Source organism: Schistocerca nitens, chromosome 2 (assembly GCF_023898315.1).
Source record: "Schistocerca nitens isolate TAMUIC-IGC-003100 chromosome 2, iqSchNite1.1, whole genome shotgun sequence".
Taxonomy (NCBI): Eukaryota; Metazoa; Arthropoda; class Insecta; order Orthoptera; family Acrididae; genus Schistocerca; species Schistocerca nitens.
In genome coordinates this window covers 592896994-592924655 of record NC_064615.1, presented here as the reverse complement: position 1 = coordinate 592924655, position 27662 = coordinate 592896994, and positions in this window count along the sequence as shown.

Below are 27662 nucleotides of genomic sequence, written 5' to 3'. Positions count from 1 at the left end.
TAAAAGTACTATATTCCCTTCTGTATTACTTTCGTCTTTTCCTTTATCCTCAGTTCCAGTTAAGTGATAAGAATCGCGTCCATACCACCCAATAGATCTTATGAAAGCTACTTTTTTCCAGTGTCCAGTTGGTCGATAAATGGAAACCACAGCGAAAATCAAAAATGTTTTATTTGCTACATTTAGCTGCACCTCACAGTTACTTCTTTAAATAGTTGCTGCTCCGACTTAGACATTTGTCGTAGCATGGTACCAACTTCCTAATACCTTCGTCATAAAGGCAGCCGCCTATGATTTCTACCAGTTCCCTACACCGGTCTGCAGCTCTCTCTCTCTCTGTGCCGAAATGGTGTCCTCGTAACCAGCGGCTCGTGTGAGCAGAGATGAAAATCAGAGGGAACCAAGTCCGGGCTGCACAGAGGGAGATCAAACTCTTCCCATCGAAAACGCTGCAGAAGTGCCTTTGTTGCAGCTTCAATGTATGGTCGAGCTATGTTATGAAGTTACGTCATGTGCACTGCTTGAAATTGGAACCGATTTGCAGGCGCTTCACACTGGGTGGGAGACGCCATTACTCTAAGCATCGTTACGTGCTGACTCTGCTCTCAGAACTGAAAAGTACGACGTGACGTGACCGATGCGCGTACTAAGAGACACCGCGACATACATCTGCACGAAGCGACATCAGATTTTTCACTGTGCTTCTAATTTCACGACCGACCGGAGGTTGGAGAAAAAGTCCTCTCTTAATGTTCGTTAATTTCGTGCAGAATATACTTTTGCAATCTAGTAATATTTTGGTTTGATTTCGGTTACTTTTAGTTGTTGTAGTTCAAATAATTATTTCAAAAAATTCCTTTAAAATCGAAGTTGGTGGTAGCTGAATAGCTGCGCACTCTGTAAAGCAATTAGGCAGTTCATGATTGTCGAATTTGTCGCATCGTCACCGAAGTCAGGTTCTTTAGCCTCACATAATCTACTAACATGCTGTGCTAAGGCTTGATAACGAGAGTGGAAATACAGGTTATTCTCAGCTATAAATTAGAACACGCATACGTCAATTTCAGTTTAGGCCTCACCGTGCATGTAAAGTTAGATATTTATTCCTCTTGAATTATATATTATCAATCAATTGAAGATGACAAGGTGTGCTAATCAGAATCATTAGCACCTCTTTATGCTATGTCGTTCTTTACAGAGCCCTCACGCAATCTCCTGTTTATTCATGATGATCGACCAAAGATGGTGACCATGTGAACAATTCCACAGAACGCAAAAAATCGCTACAATGCTGACACTAATAACTGTGGCTGACAGAATCTTACGAACAGAAAACATGGTTTACTACCAGAAAAGCAATGTTATCTGTGACCTTTATCGTTAATGCCAATTCCTCCGACAGGTTTATTAGAAACCTTAAATTTTTTTCTGTCGTTCTTCAACGCACAAGTTAGGCGACAGTTCATCGAGTGCGTCAAATCTGTTTGGAAGAGGGGATTTCCTCAAACCAAAGTCCATACAACCATACTCGAAAACCTTCTGTTTGGAGTTATTAATTAAAGTTTATGCTCAACGAGTTTCCAGGCAAAAATCCAGTAATTTAAGTTTCCAACGAACAAGTGAAATATTTGTGGGCGGATGAAAATCCTCATAACGTAATTAAGCCTAGTGGCATTTTAAGATCTACGTGTTGGCCGGAACTGTAGGCGGCTGGTGGGTCCAGTCAGCCCCTCTGAAAGGCGCCGACTACAAGGACCTCGCCCGGAACTACGCTAGGATCGCCTCGCCGCCACGCCTGCCGCGTTCCCGGCAGTGCGGAGTCCAGCGTGGGCGGCTGCCGCATCGAGTGGCGGACTCCGCAAGCGTGGGCGGGTCTCGGCAGTCGCGGCGGGCAGCTGCGGGTCGCCTCACCAGAGGCTCCGAACGCTGCGCCGTTGAAGGGTGTTCTTTTAACCTGAGCTCATGAAGGTCTGTTGAGCGGTGGGCGCGCCTCGTGTCCGTGCCCTCCCGGACTGCGGGAGTCCAGTTTTATTTTAAGCTAATCCTGTAGCTGCTTTTTTATCCACTAGCTTTTCCAACGAAAGTGTAACGTTATACGAGTCTGGGCGTGAAACGTCAGAAGTTTGAACGTGGTGGGGAAGCTAGTAAATCTGAAAAGGGAAATGCTAAGGCTCAGTCTCGGTACAGTTGGGGTCAGCGAAGTGAAATACAAAAAAGACAAGGATTTCTGGCCAGATGAGTATAGAGTAATATCAATAGTAGCAGTAAATTGTATAACAGAAGTATGATTCTGTATCAACGTGGAAGGTTGGAGAGACAGTGTCTGACTGTCATCATTTCAGTGATAGGGTTGTTCTCATCAAAATCGATAGTAAACCAGCTCTGACAACAATAGTTTAGGTACACATGCCGACGTCGCAAGCCAAAGATAAAGAGACAGAGACGTATATGATGGCTACGAACGGCTAATTCAGTCCATAAATGAGAGAAAAATCTAACAGTCTTGGGGAATTGAAACACGTTTGGGGGGGAGGGAGGGAGTAGAAGAAATGTTTAGTGACTGACAATCTGCAATTTTTCACAAACACAACTTTTATTTATGTACGATTACAAGGTTGATGACTGAACAAAAAAAAAGAAAGGTAACAATAACAATGCCAGTAAAAGTCTCCTAATTGAGTCAAACAAAAATTCACTTCTAATTTTCCACAAAGATTCGTGGTAACGCACACACACACACACACACACACACACACACACACAAACACACAAACACACACGCTAGTAAAAGTTCAATTCAAAGACGAAAGGCAATCTTCAGCGATAGCCGGCCGCGGTGGTCTAGCGGTTCTACGCGCTCAGTCCGGAACCGCGCGACTGCTACGGTCGCAAGTAGATAGGAAATGTATGTTCTACCCCAATTACCGAAATCAGCTATTTAAAGCCATTTTTATGCTATTTTTAGACCATTTTACATCGAAATCAGCTATTGTTCATATTTTTACAATGATACAACCACAAAATTAGGGAAATGCATAAAGTGTCTCTTTTAGATAATACTATATAAATTATAGATGGTGTTGAATAATAAAAATATATACAATTATAGATGGTGTTGGTTATTCTAAATATTTACTTATATACAATTGCTAATAAATATGTTTACATAATATATACATAATATATACAATATTTACAATAAACTATAATGTCCAAGTGGTAATGTATTTATTCCATCATTCAGAATGTGTCTTTTATCATCATTTGCACTTAGTGCTATTTTATTTAATTTTACTGTATATATTTCATGTTTATAGCTTCTAATTAAATTCATTGATCTATATAATTCACTATTATTGAATAAGCAGTCTTTATAGTCATCCATTGCTATTTTATTCATTACTACTGATTTCTTAACACCTTTAGATTTTTTATTTTCTTTTTCACCAACACAATATGCATACATTTTAGCTCTCAAACCAACAAATTCAGTCATTATTTTACCATTACATTCATCTTTCATTTTACCTAATACCTTTTTGTTCATTTGTGGAATATTGTACACATTATTTGTTGCATAATCACTTGTATCAAAATGTTCAATCATATTTTTCATATCTTCATAAAAGTCATCTGTTTTTATATTGTATATATAACTATCAGTATCTTGATAACATAACTCAATATTTGTACCATATTTAGGTTTCATTACATCATAATGGAAACTATACATTAATTCTTTTGATAAATCTAATATACTCATTCCAACATAAATTGGTTTATTAAATTTAATTTCAGTTTTATTCATATGAATAGCTACCAGATTTTCATTAAATATTGTTCTATGTTTGAAATTTGGTTTAGCTATTAATTTATCACATTTTTTACCATCTGATACTAATTTTATATTAACTCTGTTTCTTATATTTTCCATTGTTTTTCCAAACACACTATTATTCATCAGTTTAAAAAATCTTTTTCAAAATCATTTTTAGCTTTTGTTCTCATTTCTGTATTTAAGTCAATGTACTTTTTCAACCAATCACTTTGTCTGAATATTAGTGCACGATGTATTTTTGTTAATTTCAATCCTAATTTTATACATTGTTTTAGGTTTCTATAATGTACAACATATTTATATTTATTGTTTAATGTTGTTAATAATTTATGTCCATTTTCTGGTGCTAATGGTAAATCTTTATGTTTGTCATGTAATTCAATTGGATATTGTAAATCAACTTCTAATATATATCCATATTCAGATTTATCTGGAATGTTCATTACATCAATATTTAAATTATTTTCCCATTCAAATCCACCATATGGTAAATATTGTGACATTGCATATCCATATAAATTATTAGCATCTAAATACATTAAATAATTTGATTCTTTATTTTTATTGTAATCTTTCATGTATTTATTATTTGCTTTAACATATCTTTTACAACATTGTGCTATACCACCTCTAATGCCTTTTTCAACCATTAATATCATATCATAATCATGTAATAATTCAAGTGGTTGTTTAGTCATTTTTAACATTGCATCCCAAGATAAACCAGGTGCTGTATAATACCATGCTGGATCTAAATCATATGATTTCATACATGTGTCTCTAAAGTTCTCAAATACATCAGCTAATAATAACACATCTGTTTTCAAATATAAATCATGGTATTCACCCATATTTTTTATATTAAATTTATTCCATACTAATTGTGCATGCTCATAATCATCATCACTTATATTACATTCATTGATCTTACTATAGAATTCATTTTTAGGTGGTAATTGTGTTTCATTAAATCTATTCCAATTATCCATATAATCATATGGGTACACACCTTTTCTAATAACTAGATCTACTTTATCTTTTTGAAAGAATAATTCAATATTTTTCATTTTATCTTTTGATAAATTAGATGATAGTTTATCTAATGATGATGCCATGAATCTAAATGTATCAATAAATCTCATTTTTAAGTTATTTGTTTGTTTACCAAAACTTATAAATTTTTCTTCATTATTTGGTATCAATTCTATTTCCTTATCATCATAACCAAGTTCTTTAATAAACAAATGTGAATCATAACCAGTTAGATTGTGTAAGAATATAGGCACAAATGTTGGTTGTTGAATTTTAAGATTACATTCATTACATAATGGTGCTATATAATTACCAGTTAAATGATCATGATGATGTACTTTTTTATTATTTGGTGTATATGGTGATTCACATAATGTACATCTTTTAGATTGGTTATGTATTTTTATTTGTTCATGTGTTAACTGTTTCATTGGTTCTATTTGTGAATATATATGTCCTATTTGTTCAACTTCATTTTTAATCATCTCAATAAATTTAGTTTTAGCATTTGGTCCTCTATAAACAACAGGATCTTTATAACGATTATGAATGTATTTCACATAGTAATAAAATCCAGATGGTTCATGTTTTTGATATTTCATTGTGTACGATTCATTTGGATTTGGTTCACATGTGTCCATTTTCAATAATAAGCTTTCAAAATCAGCATATATAACAAATGGAACAGGCATTGTATGTTTATAATTCTTAAATGTTATGTATTCACCTTCATTTGGTACTCTAATTTTAACTGATTCATTTTTAGAACAATCTTCTTTATGTACATTTAGTTTACTTTCTGAATTAAAGTGTTGTAGACACATTTTACATAGATGGATATTTTCAGTATGTTTTGTACACTGAGATCTAATTAATCGAGATAGATTTTTAATCCAACAATAATGTGAATTATTATTATTTTTCATGTATAATAAATCAATATGTGTTGATTTTTCATCTTTAGTTATCTTTAATGGATATATTTCATATTTCTCATCATATGCATACACATTAATCGATATATTAAGTTTACATTCATATTTAGGTATATTATCAATTTTAACTGGATATTCAATTTGACCAATTTTAGTTTCTAATTGTTTGACACATTCTATATAGTTACTAGTTCTGTCTGGGTTTTTACATTTTGTAGGGTCAACTGGATTTAATGCTGATGCTATTGACCACAAGAAACATTTTTCATCATTATTCTTAACATTTATACATGCTTTTTTATCTTTTATTGTTTTTGGTAGTTCAATATATGATGAACCATTAAGTGGTGTATATTTGTTAATTCCTAATTGTAAACCAATTACACTATTTAACATCCAGCCTGATCCTCTATCTTGAAAATTTTGCATGTGTGTTAATATTTGTTGTTTACCTTTTGTATAAAATTTATTTAGATCTTTTTCATTTGTGATTGTATAGTTGTATGTTGAGAATCTAAATTCTTTTATTTCATTAGTAGTATTCAATTTGAATTCACAGTACAATATTAGATTAACTTTTAATCCATTGTATATTTTAAGATTATCTTTTATTAACTGACATACAATAGGTTTTGCTGATGTCATAATGTGTTGTGGATCTTTAATTTTTAAGTTGTTTTCAATATTGTATGTTTGTAATCTATTTTGGAATGCTTTTTCAATTGAATGATAAATATGAATTTTTCGTTCATTAGGATGTTCAAATATATCTGTAGCAAATGGAAATAGTGTTTGAGTATTTTGAATCAACTGTAACAAATCACTTTTACATAATTTAGAATATCCACTAAGATTTAAATGTTTAGCTAATGTTTTAAGTTCATTAACATTCATTTTTGATGGATCTTTATCTTCTATATTAGCAATAGATACATTTTTAGGTGTTCTTTTTCTTTTATTAGATTCCTTACCAATATCAATTGTATGTGGAAATAATAAATCCATTAATTCACTTTTACGCATTTTAGAGTAACCTTTAATCTTTATGCTTTTAGCTATTGCTCTAAGTTCATTCATCTTCATCTCCATTATGATAGCTCTATTTATTAAGGAAGAAAACTATTATTTTTGTTGTCTGTATTTGTTGTCTATTTACTAATGTAATTATTATTCAGAATATTTGATAACTGTATTTTTACAAATAGATACAGATATATCTATTTATTAGGGATAAAAAGTAAACTAATTGTTGTCTGTATGTGTTGTCTCTTTTGTGTTTTTTTTACATTACATAACTGATATTTATTAGCCTTATTTTGATAATTAGATACAGTTAGATGTATCTATTTACTTATATAATTATTATTCAGAATATTATACTCTATACAACATATGGTTATATAATTTGATAAAAAATATATTATAAGAATTAGTAGATATTTATAGATTCTTTTTCTTTTATAAGATCAGAATGAATTAATGATTTTTCATGCTGTTTAAGTTTACATCTAGCTACAATTCTACCACATTCACATGCTACCTTTTCAAATAATTTATCTTTGTTTGCTTCATAATATCTTTTAGTATAATAACATGCACACTGGTTACATACTCTACGGTGTCCATCTTTTACAAATTTATCAAAATGAAATTCATTAATATTTTTATCTTCTTTACATCTACAACATTTCTTAGTTGTATCCATTTATTACACTTAAAAACTCTAATTTATTGTTGTCTAAATTCTAATACATGTACCTTTTTATCTGATCTATCCATCATTCCTTTATATACAATATTACAACCAATTATAGCTGTACAATCATCCCAACCAATCATTTTTGCATATCTATCTGGTAGTATTATATTAAATTCATTATTAAGTTCAATAAATGTTTTAAAACCTAATTTAGTATTTTTGATTTCTACATTTGTAATATGATACACTTTATCCACTTCAATGTCACATAATTTCACCAATGGTGTATTTTTATTAACACTATTAAGTCTAGTTAATAGTTCCATTTATATAGAAGAAAAATGTTTTAATTGTTGGATTGTATTGTTTAGTACAATTATTAGTTCTGATATTAACGAAGATGATTTAATACAATCTATACCAAATAGTGATAAATTAAATATACCATACTTTACTACTTTTTTGGTGAATTCATTATATTCATAAAAGGCATCATCTCTAAAAAAGTACAACATACCATTAATGTACCTAAATACTGAATTTATACCAGTTGGTAATCCAGAATATTCTCTACTTATAATACCACGTACTTTATATTTAAAATTACATTCATCTATTTCAGCATAGAAAAAGTCATTAAAGAAAATAAATGTTCTACCAGAATAAGTGTTCACTATGCCATTTAATTTGAAATTATTGCGTAAACCTGTACTAGATAGTGGTTTTGGATATCCTGATATCAATTGTAATGTATGTAAATGTATCATATATACCATATTATTGGAAAATATAACAAGTTCACCACTAGGTCTCTGATATATACCATCTATACGGTTTACATCATTTGGTAAAAATGTTAACCAATCAGTTATTAATTGTGATTGTGGTATTGTATTTTGAATTATCCACACCCATTTCTGATAAAAAACATACAAAATCCCATTCATAAATAATATGTGATCAATATGTTTAGTTTGACATAATGATATAGGTTCTGATTGTATAGGTGGTGAAATTGGTTTAATTGGTACTTGTGTTGGTTGTGTTGATTGTTTACCATATAAACTTTGAATAGCATCAATATCATCTTGAGATAATTCTAAATGAGATCCATTATAGTATGCATACATTATTGAACCATAATCATCTGAATGTCGTAGACCTAATGAATGACCAATCTCATGTATTAATACTTCAAATAGATTTGTTTGTCCTTTTGGTGTATTAGTATTCATCTCTAAATACCATATTTCATCATCATCCATATGTATTTCTACAGGATTATTATTCATATCTGGAAAAAATGCATGACCTAAAACATTACCTTTACCATCTAAATCCTTTGAACAATGTATACTTTTATCAATTTCAAATTTATGTTTACGTCTTTTATTTGTAATTAAGATATCAGGATTATTGCTATCATGTTTAAACTGAATATCTATTTTATCTTGCCATATTTTAAATGCTGCATCAGTTAATTGTAATACTTTTTTAGTAGCACCTTTATAATGCCATTTGATATGTTGCTTATTCCATTTATACAAACTAGTTCTATAGCTACCAAATTCATCTTTTACACCACATCTAGGCATGTTCATAAAATTTAAAGTATCATCACTTAATTCACCACTTATTTCAAGATTATATGTTAACTGAAATAACATTAATGCTTCTCTAAATGTATCATCACTAACATGAGTATTATCATTAACATTTGTAATATCTAAATATCCATAATCACTTAAATACTTTATTGCTTTACTCTTATCATTGGCATATATAACTTTAAACAACAATAAGAATATTATTGTTTTCATTTATATAGACTTAAAAAATTCAATCTTAATATTCTCATTCTTATCACTAAAATATAAATCAATAATATGGTTATCTATAGTTGAAGAAAATTCCCAATCAGATGATGTAATTGATTCTTTAAAATTTAGAAATACCTTTTCATCATAATTATAAATAATAATTCTATAAGTCGTATACAACATTTTTTCATATTTAATATAACCAATTCTAAGATTATTATGTAAATAAAAATCAATGTTGAATTGTTCAAGTTTAGATATGACTTCTATCAGCCTCATTTATTATATAAAAAATAAACAGTTTGTTTCTTAAAATATTCATAAACAACACATATTTCCTCACCATTCAGATCATATACATAATTCAAAGATTCGTCATTTAACTGATTAATGAATATAGATACATCATCATCAGGATAACAGACAGATAGAAAAAACAGAAGTGCAAACTTCTTCATTTATATATATAAAAAAATTATTCACGTAATTATGTTGTCCTTACTAACCCAACTATTATGTGAATTATCAAATCCTAACCATTTAACATATACTTTATCACCTTTTGTTCTTAACACCTTTTCAATAAGATATACATCTGGATATTTTGTTTTCTGTATCTCATGTTCATAGAAATTACCTTTAATATCTTTTAATTTATATGTAATTGGATCTGAATAAATAACATCTTCAATTTCAAATAATTCTGTTGACCAATTAGCTGTATATCCTTTTTCAAATATTCCTTTTAATTTACTTATTCTAACTTGATCACCAATAGAATATTTAGCTTTATATGGATATATTACAGTAGCATTTGGTTTATAATGTTTATCATTAACATCTATTGGTTTCATATTTATTGTACTATGTTTAGTATTATTATAGTCATTTACTAGTTTTTGTAATATATCAACCCATTTATAGTTACCTTGTATACTAAATTGTTTCCACATTTTTTCTTTTAGTGTTCTATTAAACCGTTCTACAACTGATGCTTTAATTTCAGTAAATGTAGAATAGTGATTAATATTATATATTATCATTAGTTTATTAAAATATTTATTATAAAATCCTTTTCCATTATCTGTTTGTAAATGTTTTGGTGATCTAATTTTAAATATATTATCAAATGCATTTGCTACATTTTCACCTGATTTATCCTTAATTGGAATAGCCCATGCATATTTAGAATATACATCAATAACAGTTAACATATATTTATATCCTTTATTAATTTTTGATATACCTTTTAAATTACCTGAATCCATTTCAACTAAATCAGCCTGCCATAAATCATCTATTCCAAATGATTCTACTTTTCTTCTATTATAATTTTTCCTCATTGGTTTATGTAGTTCATTTATTATATTTTCTCTACTTACAATTAAATTTTTTTTAAAAATTTACTCTTTTTTGTTTTACATACTGAACATATGCCTTCAATTCTATTACGTCCATTTTTAGTTATTGATCTATGTAGATCATGTGTATCTGTAAATGTTTTACACTTCAAACAATATATTTGATCATTCATTTATAAGGCTTAAAATTCTTCTTCATCTATTAATTCACCAAATATAATTAACTTAACATCAACTGGAACAGTTTTAACTGCATCATTTAATGTAACAGTTAGAAAATTTGATTTGTGTACAATTATTGATTGATTACCATTATTTACTTCATATAATTTATCAGCTACACTTACTGCAATATCAAAGTCATCAAATTTCAAATCTTTGTTTATATTCTTACCAACAACAACAATTCTTTTAAGTCTGAAATCATATTCAAAGTTGTGCATTTTTTGTTCATTTCCAGTCAGAAAGGTAAATTCAATTGTTTGTTTATCACAGATTTTATTTTCAAGATTATTTATTTTATTTATGTATGGTGATAAATCTGACTTTGAGAAATAATCTGAAAAAGCCTTTTCAATCTCCTTTTTTGTGAAGAAATTCTTAAAAGTGTTGTAGTTATCTTGATGAATCTGATTAATTTTTTCATTAAATTTTGTATTGGTAACATAGTTATTAAATTGTGTTAAAATAGACATGTATTCAGGTTTGGTAATATATTCTTTTTCTAAGTATCCTTTTGTAACAGCATCATAGTCATTAACTGGGTCATTTATATTTACTAACCGTTTACCTTTAAAACTAATATATTTTTTGGTAACCTCAAAAATCTCAATCAGTTCTTTTTCAAATTCATTAATTACATTTTGTATTTTTGAATCCAATATTGAGTTTAGTTTATTAATTTGTTTGTTTTTTATATTTTCTGATTTTATTTTATTTCCAAAAATGTCCATTTATTAGATTCAAAATATCACTGAATTTATAACCATCTGATAATAGCATTAACACAAATATACATAAATGCCCACATATTACTTCATCATAATTTTGTATTCTCATTGCATTATAGTATAATTCATTTTCACCTAAATATTTAACTAGTTGATATGGTATATTGCCACCAAATGAATCAAACACAAATTTACCATCATTATTCCTATAATAACATATCCAATGTGTACCAACATGATCAGATGTGTCTAAATTTACTATTCCACATTCATTATTTTTAGGTTTATTAGATAACTCATCTATCATAAAAACACCTTTAAAATGTTTAATTTTTAGTTTTTTAGCTATATTTTCTAAATCAAAATTACTCAATGCTTGTGGATACATTTTCATTATTTTTTGCATCGTTTTTTTAACCCTGTACCTTTTTTCTCCATTTCCATATTATGCCTCTTTAATTCAGCTAATTCAGCATCATTTTTATTTTTATTCATAACTGAACTAGCAACAGCTGCAGCACCACCCGCTAAAGATCCCAATGCTCCTAATGCTGCAAATAGTAAAGGTAGAAAACCACCTTCATGTTGTGTTAATCCACTACCTTCTTTCTTTTTCTGTAAATATTCAATAATCTTTTTCACAACTGGAATACCTAGTGTAATAAGTAAATTACCACCAATTTTTTTATCTCTTTTTCTTTTTTGAGCATTAGTTAAAAACTGATCAATACTATTTAGTTGATCATTATTGGCTTTAATTTTAAGTGCTTTTGGTTTAATTTTTCCACTAGGTAGTAAAGTATAGTCAATACTGAATGTATTCATTTATATAGATTAAAAATCCCATCTATCTCATCAAGATATAGTCCCATTCCTAATTTTCTTTTAGTATACATTATACCTCTAACAGCAGTAGAAGCTAATTTTTCACCTAATGATGCATCTGAACTATACATTCTCTCTTTTGCTACATTTTGTAATATTTTATCAGCTATATGTCTTTTTTCTATATCTTTATTATCCCTATATGCAATATCATGCTGTTTACATGCTTCATCTAATGGATTTATACCTTTATCACCTCTAGATAACCTTTCATCTAATTTTGTACCTGGTCCACAATAATTATAACCAGGTAGATGCATTTCAAATGGTAATTTATTAATTAATGTATTTATCAAGCCTTTACCATATTTTTCATTCTTCCAAAATGTATGTGGTATATTATTCAAGAACCTAATTAAATATGGAATACCTTTTGGATCATTAATTATAAAGTCATTAAATTTATTTGTTAACATTTTAGTTATTCCTACCTTTTCATTGTAATAATTATTATTACCAGCCATTTCCTCACCATGAATTACCATTAATCTATCAATTAGTTGTCTAACATCATTCATCCATATATATTCAACTGGTTTTTCACTATATTTTTTAACAAATCCTGTACCTGATTTGGTTGGGGACACATCTGAATAATCTGATGAATCTATAGTTTGTTTTCTTTTTTGGGGGAAATAAATATCAACAATTTCTTTTATCAAATTATTGTATTTAACACCTTTACTTGATTTTATTTTATTTGGATTTTTATCAGAATATAATGCATCTGATTTGTATAATATATCTGCATAATTTGATAGATCAACAGGATAAAATTCATCATTCAAATCATCCATAGAAATATGTTTTTTAGTTAAAAGGTTCATTAATCCATCTGTACCATCATATTCATGTCCACCAATGATTAGTTTATCCCCTTTGAATTCTACAGGTAATTTACCAATGTACTTAAACATTCCAACAGGTCTTAATCCAAAAACTGGATCCTCACTGTTATTGATATATTTTAACATTCTTTCACTTATATTTATAATTTTACCTTTGCTATCATCATTTTTATTAAGCATTTTTTTATATTTTATTTCTTCATCATATTGAGTTAAAACATCTCGTATTTCAGATTCACTTAATGTAAAATCATTAATTGGTGCTATGTCATGATGGTGATGATATGGAATTATTTGTTTTTCTACCTCTCTATTTTCTTCAATAGCTTTCAGAACATTATCACCTATTTCTTCAAACCCTTGTTTTAATTGTTCTATAGCATCAATAACAGGTTGATCCTCTTTTTTATATTTTTCATATTCTGTTCTTGGTTGTTTTTTCCATGTTTTAAATTGTTCTTTTAATTTTTCTACTTTTTTTCTATTACGTTTAGCTTGTTTAACTATAGCTGAATCATATTTTGTAAACATTTATTTAGAATGAAAATGTGTTTATGTTGATGTTTGAGTTGACGTTTAACGTTTATGTTAACGTTTATGTTTATGTTTAACATTTATGTTTATGTTAACATTTATGTTTATGTTTATGTTTACGTTTATGTTCTTATGAAATGTTGTATTTTATTTCTATATTTTCCATCATTACATTTCCTTGTAATATCTATTGTTATAAAACCAAATTCATCATTCCAACATTTACTACATATTTCTTTAAATTCGTTAAATTTTAAATCACCACCAACAAATTCATTATAAACATGATGTAGATTTGTATCATCCTGTCTAAATATATTTAAGAAATTCAGATTATCTCTGACTAACTGTTTAGGTATTTTTGAGTATGTTTGAGCTAAATAAAAACAATCAATTCCTTTATGTCTACCTCTAGTAAAATATTCTCTTACTATATCTTGATTTTCTAGGATAAAATCATCAAAATATTACAATTGAATTATCATCACAATCATCTAATGGTACAATGTCATCATTGCTACTAATAAATGATGCTAATGAATCACCTGTTACATCTTCAATTTTATTACATTTTTTAATTAGTTGTTGATATTTTGATTGATCTAAGCTTTTAGAATAAATATATACATGGTCTATTTTATCCCAATTTAACCAACCTGGTGCTAATAAATAGTTATCAAACATCAATGTTGTTTTACCACATCCACTAGGTCCAATTATAGCACATCTAATTGAATTAGGTAACAGTTTACCATGCTTATTTTTTACTTTTTTCTCTGGTATTCTAATTTTTGGTTCCCAATCAATTTTGTTCATTTAATTAATAATAAATGAGTAGATTATTTCAATTGAGTGGTAATTCATCAGTACTTAAAAAAAGATTAAATGTACCTATTAGAGATAACTTTGATAGTGTAGCATTAGTTGGTTTTTATACAACATTTTTAACACCTAATATAACATCTAAAAATAATAAATTATATTGTGATGGTGAAACAATTGTATTTCCTATTGGTCAATATAATTTAAAAAATATAGAAAAATTTATTCATACAAAAACCCCTAATATAAATATTAAAGCAGATGAAATTTTAAATAGAGTTGTTATTGATAGTGATAAAAAAATATATATGGATATACAAAAAGAAGATAATATAGCACCTCTGTTAGGTTTTAGTAATCAAACAAATGTATATTAATTTCTGTATCCTTATTGGGAATATTTAGGTTATTTTTTGTTTTTTCATTCACTGGAAATGATTGAAATTGATAGCTTTCAATCTTCTTCATTTATTAAGAACTGTTGCTAATGATGTACCTAAAATTATACCATTTGAATTAATTAATATTAATTTTAATTTAGCTGATGGTATGTATATAAAGCATAATGATCATTTTCATAGAGAAACTAATATTATTGCTTCTTTTAAACCAAATGTTGAATTTGGTGCACCAATAGTATATGAACCATCTCATCCATTATTTGTTCCTATTCATGATAAAATATATGATTTAGAAGTAACTATAACTGATGACAATGATAATTTAATTGATTTCAATGGGGCACAAATAACAGTTATATTGGAGATGAAATGATACATTTTTCTTCTTAATAAATGAAGAAGATTGAAAGCTATCAATTTCAATCATTTCCAGTGAATGAAAAAACAAAAAATAACCTAAATATTCCCAATAAGGATACAGAAATTAATATACATGTTGGTGATGGATGGTTGCATCCTAATATGGCTCAATTGTACATGAATTTTAGTATTATTAAAACTGATGGAACTAATTATCCAACATATGATGGAAAATCCAATAAGAAGCTAATTGATAACTATGTAGCAAAACTATTTGACTTTATAACCATAAGAAAGGGTAATCATGTTTTATCTAGAATTGAACATCCATTTATTTCATCATCAGTTCTGTTGCATTTAACATCATGTGTTACTGATAAAATAAGTATGGAAGGACATATAGTTAACAATGGAAAATTAAGAAAGAAGAAAAATAAAGTATTATATCCATTGGAAATGTTAGGTGGATTTTTTAATGATTACCAAGAAATGATGTTTGAAGGTGATCTTACTGTATGTTTCACATGGTCATCAAGTGCAAATGATTGTATTTTGAGATGGGCTGATTATAATAATGCTGGAGTTGAAATTAAAGATACACTTCCAAGTGAAGGTAAAATCATAGTTGAGAATATGGAAATTCGTGTACCCGTTGTTAAATTTGAACCTAATTATGAACTTGAACTACGAGAAAATATACTGAAAAATCCAAAAATACCAATATCATTTTATGAATTACAAACTGTAGAAGTAGCTGGATTAAATGGTAAGGAAAAATTCGAATTAGACATCACAAATTATTATAACTCAATGGAATTTGATATGCCTTACTTTATATTTGTTGTATTTCAAACTAATCGTAAAAATAATCAATTGCTTGATTCATCATTATATGATCATGTTATGTTACAAAACCTATATCTGAAAAATGGGAGAAATGAATTATTTCCTCAAGAAATGTGGAATTTAGATCCACCATACGATTATTTGAAAGCTTATGATTCATTTCGTGATTTTAAAAGGTTAAAACAAAATGGAGATGGAAATGTTGATGTTAATCCATATAATTATATAACAAATTATCCTATTTATGTAATTAATATGGCACATAGAAAAAATACAGTTGTTACACAAAAAACAACTATGAAGTTATGTGCTACTTTTAAGGATAAAATACCTGATAATACACTAGCCTACATAGTCATGTATGGAAAGAAAAATCTCACTTATGATGCACAACACAGAATACTGACAGAGAACTTTTAATCCCATATATCAATATCTTCATCTTCATCTTCTTGTTTTTTATACTCATTTTCTTCATGTTTCTTTTTCTCATTTAAAAATTGTTCCCATATACTAATATTACGTTTTGTGTTTTGTATTTCTATTTGATGTTCAATATTTAATAGTTCAGCTATTTTTGCAATTATATATTTGTATGGTAATGCCTTACCTTTGTAAAAGTGATTAAACATCTCAAATAATTCTATAATACGATCCTTTTCATTACCAGTAAACATGTCCACTATTGCACCATTTTCTATAGTTACACGTAAGTTCATTAAATGTTTATTAAAATATTTAAATCTATATTTTTTATTATTATGAACACTTACTTTATCAGGATTACAGATATAACATCTTGTACCAACAATATTCCATTGTGAACAATTTTGACAATATTCAGGTGCATAATATTCAGATGGATAATGTATATCATCAGGTATATCAATTTGAACTGCTTTTTCGAATTGTTGAACTAGTCTACTATCATCATTTTGTATTTCATTTTGAATGTTACTAGTGTTCTTTGAATAATATCTATTTTTTCTATCTTGATTTATACATTTCTTACATATAGATCTTGGTTTACCTAATTTCATTCCATATTCTGATATATCTTTTATCATCTCACATTTAGTACATTTTTGTACTGTTTCATTTTGAATGTTACTGGTTTTCTTTGGCTGATATCTGTTTTTTCTATCTTGATTTATACATTTCTTACATATTGACCTTGGTTTACCTAATTTAAGTCCATATGCAGATATATCTTTTACCATATCACATTTGGTACACTTCTTTGATATGTTGTCCATTTATTATATAAAAAAATGTAAGTATTTGTTGTCCACTATTTGTTGTCTATGTTTTATATATGAAAATATATTGTATATTATTGTTTCATCATCATTCATTGTATATATGTATTTACTATATAAACATCATTATTAGCAATTGTATATAAGTAAATATTTAGAATAACCAACACCATCTATAATTGTATATATTTTTATTATTCAACACCATTATAAATGTTGTATATTTGTATATAGTACTATCTAAAAGAGACACTTTATGCATTTCCCTAATTTTGTGGTTGTATCGTTGTAAAAATATGAACAATAGCTGATTTCGATGTAAAATGGTCTAAAAATAGCATAAAAATGGCTTTAAATAGCTGATTTCGGTAATTGGGGTAGAACATACATTTCCTATCTACTGTCGCAGGTTCGAATCCTGCCTCGGGCATGGATGTGTGTGATGTCCTTAGGCTAGTTAGGTTTAAGTAGTTCTAAGTTCTAGGGGACTGATGACCACAGAGATCAGAGCCATTTGAACCATTTTTTTCTTCAACGGCACAAGTCCACGAGGTCGGCATGCGGAGTGAACTTAACTCCGGGGCTGCTTCTAGCCCCTAAATAGCTGTCTCCAGCCAGTCAGGTTTTGGCGTAGTGAAACTTCCTGCAGAACGTGGCTCGAGCTCCCCCTGCATTTACTAAGCAAAACAAGGTCACTCAAGTCTCTAAAAATTGGTTTTATTTCATTCATAGCAGGCTCAGGAAGAGGATGCTTGTGATGGTATATTTAACCACTTTCTTTTGCTTTTTTGGTAACCACACCAACAATCTGCTCGTTCAGGGCAAGGTCCGTGTACCTGGTGGTCATCTGTGGACAACTTATGAAAGTAGGTGGCCCATACAGCTTTTCTCATTGCTGCAATATGATTCAGAGGTGCAAATCGTCTAATGGCCAGTCCATAATAACTCTGAAGAAGGTCCATTTCAGTTTCTGTCAATCTGCCTTGGCCAGACAGTGATTTTCCATGAGATAGCAACTGTTAGATTTTTCTCTCATTTATGGACTGAATTAAATTAGGAAATGAGACACTTAAAGTAGTAAAAGAGTTTTGCTATTTGGGGAGCAAAATAACTGATGATGTTCGAAGTAGAGAGGATATAAAATGTAGACTGACAATGGCAAGGAAAGCATTTCTGAAGAAGAGAAATTTGTTAATATCGAGTATAGATTTAAGTGTCAGGAAGTCATTTCTGAAAGTATTTGTATGGAGTGAAGCCATGTATGGAAGTGAAACATGGACGATAAATAGTTTGGACAAGAAGAGAATAGAAGCTTTCGAAATGTGGTGCTACAGAAGAATGCTGAAGATTAGATGGGTAGATCACATAACTAATGAGGAAGTATTGAATAGGATTGGGGAGAAGAGAAGTTTGTGGCACAACTTGACCAGAAGAAGGGATCGGTTGGTAGGACATGTTCTGAGGCATCAAGGGATCACCAATTTAGTATTGGAGGGCAGCGTGGAGGGTAAAAATCGTAGAGGGAGACCAAGAGATGAATACAGTAAGCAGATTCAGAAAGATGTAGGTTGCAGTAGGTACTGGGAGATGAAGAAGCTTGCACAGGATAGAGTAGCATGGAGAGCTGCATCAAACCAGTCTCAGGACTGAAGACCACAACAACAACAACTTTCCTTTCATTTCTCTTCGTAGCTTCCTCAATCTAGCACCCATCCTCTTTTGCACATGTCCACAACTCTCCAGTTTCGTTACCAAGATATCGCCATAAACGTTGAACTCATTAATTTTATTGAAATCTTTAGAGGCCCCATCGCCTAGATACTTCCCTATATCTAACGTTATAAACGGGCACCGACCTCTGAAATATTTTTAGAGCTCCATCACACTCCGTACCTCCACTGTAATCATCATAATTCTTAGAACACTGATGTTCCATTATGTCCTTCAGTGTTACCATGGCAGGTGTAGCAGTACTTAGATAAGCACTCAATATCAACAACTTTTCCATTCTCCAGAGAAGTAGCACTTACAACACCATTGAAGGAACGATGTCCTCGACGTTGCCATGTCCCATCAAGTGCGACAGCAATGTCCCTGGTTCCACTAATATTTACAGTTTTTTCTACTGCACGTTTCATAGGCACCTAAAAGTATTTTTATGTACTTGCTGAACCTACTGGGAGAAGGAGAAAGGTCCATCAAACCACAAAACATTTGAGCGGCCTTTTTTTCTTTTGCTATTGCACGCATTGCTTACACTAACTTCAAATTCACATCATATGAATTATGCACAATGTTTGAAGTCATTTTGGAGGTAGACTTATTGCAGGATCTGCACAGAACAACTAATTTTGACGCTAAACCCTTCCTGCCACTTTGTTGTTCACTTATTTCCATACAGCCTACACCATCACATTGTTTACATTTCGCCACTTCCTTTATCAAAGAAGATAAGATGCCCACATCAACAACAACAAATACACTACAAACAGGGTCATTATTAACACAAAAATTTGAATCACCAGGAGGCATATCATGTGGGAGTTTCTTCCCTGAAGAACTGATACATAGGTTACTTTCAACAGTGTGGCTTGCTTTGTTTGTAAACTAGTTACCACGAAATTTCCTTTTATTGAATTTCTTGATGCGTGACATAATTCGTATTTATTGCACACTAAAGAATATGTTCAAAAAATGGCTCTGAGCACTATGGGACTTAACTGCTGTGGTCATAAGTCCCCTAGAACTCAGAACTACTTAAACCTAACTAACCTAAGGACATCACACACATCCATGCTCGAGGCAGGATTCGAACCTGCGACCGTAGCAGTCGCACGGTTCCGGACTGCGCGCCTAGAACCGCGAGACCACCGCGGCCGGCAAAGAACATGTACTTCCACAAATATATGTAGCACTTGGGCAACAAGCATTCAGTAACAGGTGAACAAACTGCTTCAGCGAAACAGAAGTAAATAATAGCAAAGATAATCATTTACAGACACTAGAAACCTGCACTGTTACCAGCATATACAATGTCTCGTACATATAACCAATGGAAACAGGAAGTTCGCAGTTCTTTTCGAAATAATACTGGTTTCTGCAACAGAAATAAAGGGGGCGTGGTGGCATACATGATTGTAACTTTGGTATATGTAGCTCATTTTTCATTTGAAACCCTATAATGTATATATCAATGTAATCAGAAAAGACTATATAATTATATAAAGTCATAAAAAATTTCGATTTTTGCACCATTTGTAAGTACCCTGTATCATTAATAGTAAACCATACCGTTAAACAGCTGTTACACAATCTGTCGCTGGCCTTGGATGATCACCTTTGTGATGCTTTCACGGTTGCTAAACGAGCCTGTGACGAAACGCGCCGCTCTTCTTCGGATCTTCTCTATTTATTCTATCAGTCCTATCTGGTACAGGTCGCAGAGTGACGAAAAATATTCAGGTATTCATCGAACGAGTGTTTTGCGGGCTACATCCTTCATGGATAATTTGTCTTCCTGAGCATTCTTCCAATGAATCTCTCTGGAGAGCATCTGCCTTTCCTGCAATTTGTTTCACATGGCTGTTTCACTTCATAACGTAGGCATTTTACCTAACATGCAATGGGACTGGCTAAACCCAGTGAGTATTCTGCAGTCGTGAGATCACACAATGATGCGTCTTTCCTCCGAATTATGTCTTCAGATCTGCTTTCGTGGCGGCTCTATGTTTGGGCGTTGCACGGTTTTTTATACGGAACTACTGTAGTGTTATCTTTCAAGGAATCTCCTGAGTGAGAGATGGCAAATGGCTAATGATGTTTACGGCATTCGAAGCCCCACACATTGTCTACCACGCAACCACAATATTGGATGCTAATGGCAACAGGAATCGGGACTGGAGGTATCCAGTGGTGAACACAGCGTAGACGACGAGTAACTCACAACAATGCTAGTGGTGGTGATACAAAGCAGAACAATGAGAACGATAAACAAAGCAAACATTGCATTATATCTACAACGACAGTTGCCGAAGTTGACATATCGTCAGAAAGGAACTCATGGAATTTAGCAGAGTGAGAAAGAAGTGGCAGATGAAATATTAGCGCCTCTGCAAGACGATTCAGTGGAATGTATGGAGTGCTATCGTATACGCACGCCTTTGCGGACAATGTGCTAGCATACCCGACAATATCCGAACGACCTGAATTGCGTTTCCCCAAATATAATGCAGCCCGTATAACGTATTTATCTTGCAAGTTCTCTATCCTCTTTGCAGTACAGTCGTTTGACTATACAAAATGGATACCACAAGAGATCGCCAGAGAACTCTGTTCCTTCAGGTAATCAGTCGAGATGTAAGTCAATTCCACAATACTGCAAATACTAGGAAATGCATCACTAGATATGAGACATTTCTTAACTCTTGTAAACTCAGTTTTACTATAGTAAATGCACTTAAAAATCACTACCACACTTCTTAGAAGTTGGGATAACTAATTCCCTCAGAAAAGTCACTTCAGCAATCGTCAGGCAAAATTAAGTATGTTTATGGACAGTAGATTTTGATGCTATTTTGTCGAAAACTGACAATAGAAGCCTGTGGCTGTGTACAAAATACAAATCGGTTCTTACATAGAAGATGACAGCAACTAGCCACTTTTTACAGTACTTTTTATTTATTTAAACAGTGCCGTCAACAGTTTCGAACCTACAGGTTCATTTTCAGATGGCTAGTTCAAGTTAAGATACATTTATATGTATGTACATCCACCCCAAATCATTTACTGTGCTTCCAAAGTATGCCATAATATGTACATAATATGCCCATAGTTGTAATATTTAAGAAATATCAATGAAGTGTCCACCGTTGTAATAATTATATATGTACATCCATCCCAAATCATTTACTGTGCTTCCAATGTGTACCATAATATCTACATAATGAGTCGATAGTTGTAATATTTATTCACGTGAACCTGCCCCTTATTTACTTTGTTTCCAGTGTATACCACAATATTTACATAGCATCACTGCAGGAACACTTCATAACAAACTGACTGGTTTATATGTTTATCTTAATTTTAATCACTTCTCTTTTCGTGTAAATAGTAAGTAATCTAACACCAGTAATACGTAAATTCATGCATATATATTATAAAATGGCTGTAACATCGCCATCTTTATATATATACCCCATGAGGTGAAACACCTTAGTGTGCGACAGGTGCTTTAGATTATGTGTATACATATACATAAAGAAGAGCATCATATAGATTTTGCTGCTGCAAGATCACAAGCAGTCTGAACTGGAACGTAACTGCACGGATTTTTCATCGTAAGTAACCGAAACATCGTCTCTTTAATAATTTGGTTACATCACTTAAAACTACAGTTAAAAAGACATTGTCTCACATCTTGTTGTGGTTGTAGGTCACCACCGCCCCAAGGAAATTTCATCATTTGGAAAAACAAAAGGTGAAAGCGTATGTAAAATGTATCTTAACGTGAACTAGCGCCGGCCGGAGTGGCCAAGCGGTTCTAGGCGCTACAGTCCGGAACCGCGCGACCGCTACGGTCGCGGGTTCGAGTCCTGCCTCGGGCATCGATGTGTGTGATGTCCTTAGGTTAGTTAGGTTTAAGTAGTTCTAAGTTCTAGGGGACTTATGACCTCAGCAGTTGAGTCCCATAGTGCTCAGAGCCATTTTTGAAAGTGAACTAGCCGTCTGAAGATGAACCTGTCGGTGTGAAACCGGTAACGGTGCTATTTAAACTAATAAACAGCATTGTAAAAGGTGGCTGGTTGCTGTCATCTTCTATGTAAGAGTCAACATGTAATAGATTTTGAGACAATATTTCGACTCCTAAAGCTCTATGACAGTTCGAAGTATTTTTGCTCTTTAAAAGACATTCACACACCTGTGGACGTCGTTCACGATACGAATGGTTGGTGATAAACTGGATGTCGAACTAACCAGTTAGAAGTACCGCGATTAACAGCGGTAAACGCTCTATGGAAATCACAAAACTAACATCGTATCACCAGTAACGTCTCTGTACGCATGACTAATTATTAGTGCACATTTTTGAACTTTAAACGACATAATGGAATTTTTTGTTCTGGACCTAGATTGAAAACAAACACCTATAAGTATTGTAAATAACCAAAATTTTCGTGCCTGAAAGAGACTCGATAACAGCAACGTTCGACATTAGTGACTAGCCATACAGAGTCATAAAATATCGAATAATCAGATTGTTAAGAAACTAAAATCAAATATTAGATATCTAATTTTTTCACCACCAGCGAGATGTTAGGATTCGAAATGAGGATACAATTTTTTGCCTGGTTTGGAATCGAACCCGGCACTACCACCGTTGGTTTCTATCCACGAACAATTTGCTCATCAGTGTTGTGAATAAATAAATAAAATAAGAGCCCTCTGATCTTAAATGACCATTGGCTCATTAAATACAATAACGTTTCTATTATAAGGAAGCTCACTGGCGACAGAGTTTCTGTTTACTGCGACTTCCGCCTCTATTATGGCCCATCCAAAACCTGCTCTGCCCCAGTTGCTTGCTAGAGGTGAAGGAGATCTGTTCGTGTGTGTTTAAAATACATGTCGGAAATGAGAATAGAACCTATACCTCGCAATTAAGAAATCAGGATCAATCGCCAGACCACTGAAGCCCACGTTTGCTACTTACATGACTGTGTGTAACGTATGATGTGTTTTGCTTACAATTTAGACACGATGAAAAAATTGAGTTCTCCATCAACTGGTTAATTATCGGCAGGCTTCTGACAAGGAAATTATGCTAGTCTCATGTCAGCGGGATGTAAAGATGCTTTTAGCCACAATTGCCTCAATTCGAAGTCATTCTGAAATTTTCGCTATTTCAAGAAATTTCTTAGATCGAAAAATGCCATTGCAGAGTATGAAGTTGCCAGATACTCCGATTATTGCCGCCAATATCGCTATTAACGTCTTCATCCCGCTGCTTTTATACGCGTGCTTGAAGGAAGCAGTTAATACTTCTTGCTCATTTTTATAAGCAGTTGCCTTTGAGGCAACTGGACCGTAACAAGTAGTTATTTAGTTCTTTCAGTGTCTAGGGAATAGTTTTCAAGTTAACATCGGGCATCTCCAATTATTCTTAGATTAAATTAAAAGTAAACTAACTCATGAAGACGATACTTCATTACAGAAATTTCGTTGCATTACCTTATTTAATTGCGCTTAGTAACGACGCCAGAGGATGTTAATGTCTTCTGTTAAATGTCACGATCATTCCCTCCAGATGACTTGGTTAACGTCATCTATTTCGGCCCTGAAATTCGTTCGTATTAACATCCTTTTTTCTTAAATTAGAGCATGCAAATGTCGCACAATGCTTAAATAGTCGCACTTCATCCCATCTGTCTGTTCTCGAGGCTTCCTGAATGTGCAAAATCATTCATGCCAGAACGATCTTTCTTGGAGTAAAAAACTCTTTTTTGTGTATTTTGCCAGAAACCACTCGTCCCACGTACAATGCAAAGGTTCAGAGGTGTCTCTGCTGTCTTCACCCCTCTAGTAAACCCAAAGTGAACAGTATGTCGCAAATGTTAGACCTTTGTCCACTTGGGACTATATTTTCTCACACTTGAATAAGTTCGTAAGTTTAAGGCATGAAAAATCCAAAACGTAACTGAAAGATAAATACTAGAACTTCAAGCAAGAAAATGAGTGTTGATAAATACAATCACAGCACCGCGCCGCGTCGCGTCCACCTAGTCGAAGGTGTCTGACGTTGGCGGCAGGAGGCGCAAGGCCGGTAGCCGAAAGCTGCTGTGGGTCGAGGAAACTTTCGAGCGTAAACTGCTCTGATCTTGAAGTAGCCACGACCTGTTTGGCAGATATATTTCTGGAACTCTTTGCCATTATATGTCGATTAGGAAATGAAACCAATTATGCTAGAGGTTCCGTCAAACTCATAACATTAGCACATATCCTATACGTGATTTAAAGAAACCGAGGAATGTAGTGGACGTGGACTGAAACACGCGACTTTGTGTATAGAGAGCACGAAGCTTGCCACTTTTGTGTCGGTCCTTCTACCACCCATTCAGCCCGTCCTTACGGTCGCCAGTATTGTCAACATTAACGATAGTTACTATTATTTCTAGTCAAACATGCACACATCTCAGTACTGATGAGCAAACAGTTCATGGATAAAAACCAAAGGCAGCAGTGCCGGGTCCGATTCCCGATCAGGTAAAGAAATTGTATCGACATTTCGAATTCAAGCATTTCGCTAATGTTGAAAAAATTCGGTATCTAACATTTGATTTTACTTAATTAAGAACTGTTATGTGCTGGGTTCGAGTCCGCATCACGAAACTTTACATCATGGCACTTTGCTATAAACACGTGCAAACTTTGCTGCTTTATATTTAACACTTTTCGTGGTTAGTTAACAGGGAGATTAGAGTCTTGACAGGATTCCAGGCAGAGCACAAACATTTTCAAGTGTGATTTGTTAACTAATTCTGGTGAATACTTCGGTATTTCACGGCTCTTTATGCCCAGTCACCGATGACGAACGTTGCTGTGAGCGTGTCTCGGTCAGGGACGAAAGCTTTGGTAAGTTACAGTGGCTTGATTTGAGTCCATATCCAGAACAAAAAACATCATGTCGTCCAAAGTTAAAAAATGTGCAGAAATAATTGCTCAGTCATGAGTACAGAGAAATTAAGGGTGATACGGTGTTAATTTTGAGGTTCCCATAGAGCGTTTGGCGATATTAATCGCGCTGCTTTTAACTGGTTAGTTCGACGTCTAATTTGTAAACAACTGCTCGTATCAGGAATGACGTTTCACAGGTGTGGAAAAATCTTTTAAAGAGAAAAAACACTTCGAATTGTCAGAACTTTAGGAGTTGTGAGTTACTTAACTGAATGATATATGTGAGTTAATTAACTAAAATTCTAACAAGTATGGTAACGATTTTGAAATATCACGTGATTTACTGACTTAGTTCCTGTCGTTCCCTCTGGAACATAGGGCCGTGACAAAATTCCTCCAGCTGGTACGATTTCTAGCGAGTCTCTTCACTTCACTCCAGGTTTTCCCATCCTCTACAGCTTCTCTCTCGATCGTCCTTTTCCAATCTGTTTGGGACGACCACGTTTTCTAACTCCTGGAGGGTTCCAGTCCAACGCCATCCTTTCAACAGCTCCATCTGGTTTCCTCCATGAGTATATGAGTTGTACAATGGTATCGATAAGTGCTTAACAAGTGAAAGTGATGCTGAAACACGTGTCGAGCCATGTAGTTCATTATCCTTGTCAGACAGGGAACCACAAATTCCGTCTCCAGGAAACGTTCTAAACGACAGTCGTTGTCCAAAGAGCAGGTGCTGAACATAATTACGTACATGGAAGATCAGCCGCAGCAGAGTCTAAAAAAAAGTTATGAGCAGATATCGAATGAGTCTCAGCAATACGAGCGTGTACTGCATAAGAAAAACTACGTATATTCATGAGAGGGAAATGCGCACTTGTTACAAAAGCTGCTGTTTGCGAGTTTCAGGGATGCTCGATACAATTTACAGGAAGTGCGTGATGGTGGCCAACGGCCTTGCCGCAGTGGGAACACCGGTTCCCGTCACATCATCGAAGTTAAGTGCTGTCGGCTGGGCTAGCACTTGGATGGGTGACCATCCGGTCTGCCGAGCGCTGTTGGCAAGTGGGCTGCACGCAGCCCTTGTGAGGCAAACTGAGGAGCTGCTTGATCGAGAAGTAGCGGCTCCGGTCTCGGAAACTGACATACGGCCGAGGAGTGGTGTGCTGACCAAATGCCTCTCCCTTTCCACATCCAGTTACGCCTATTGGCTGAGGATGACACGGCGGCCGGTCGGTAGCGTTGGGCCTTCATGGCCTGTTCGGGAGGAGTTAGTTAGTTAGCATGATGGTGACTTACTATGTTATGCACATAAAACTGCACATGACACAGACTATAGTGATTTCAATGGAAGCAGTGGATGTTCCATAACTTCAAACAGTGCCACAGGACTGGAAGACTAAGA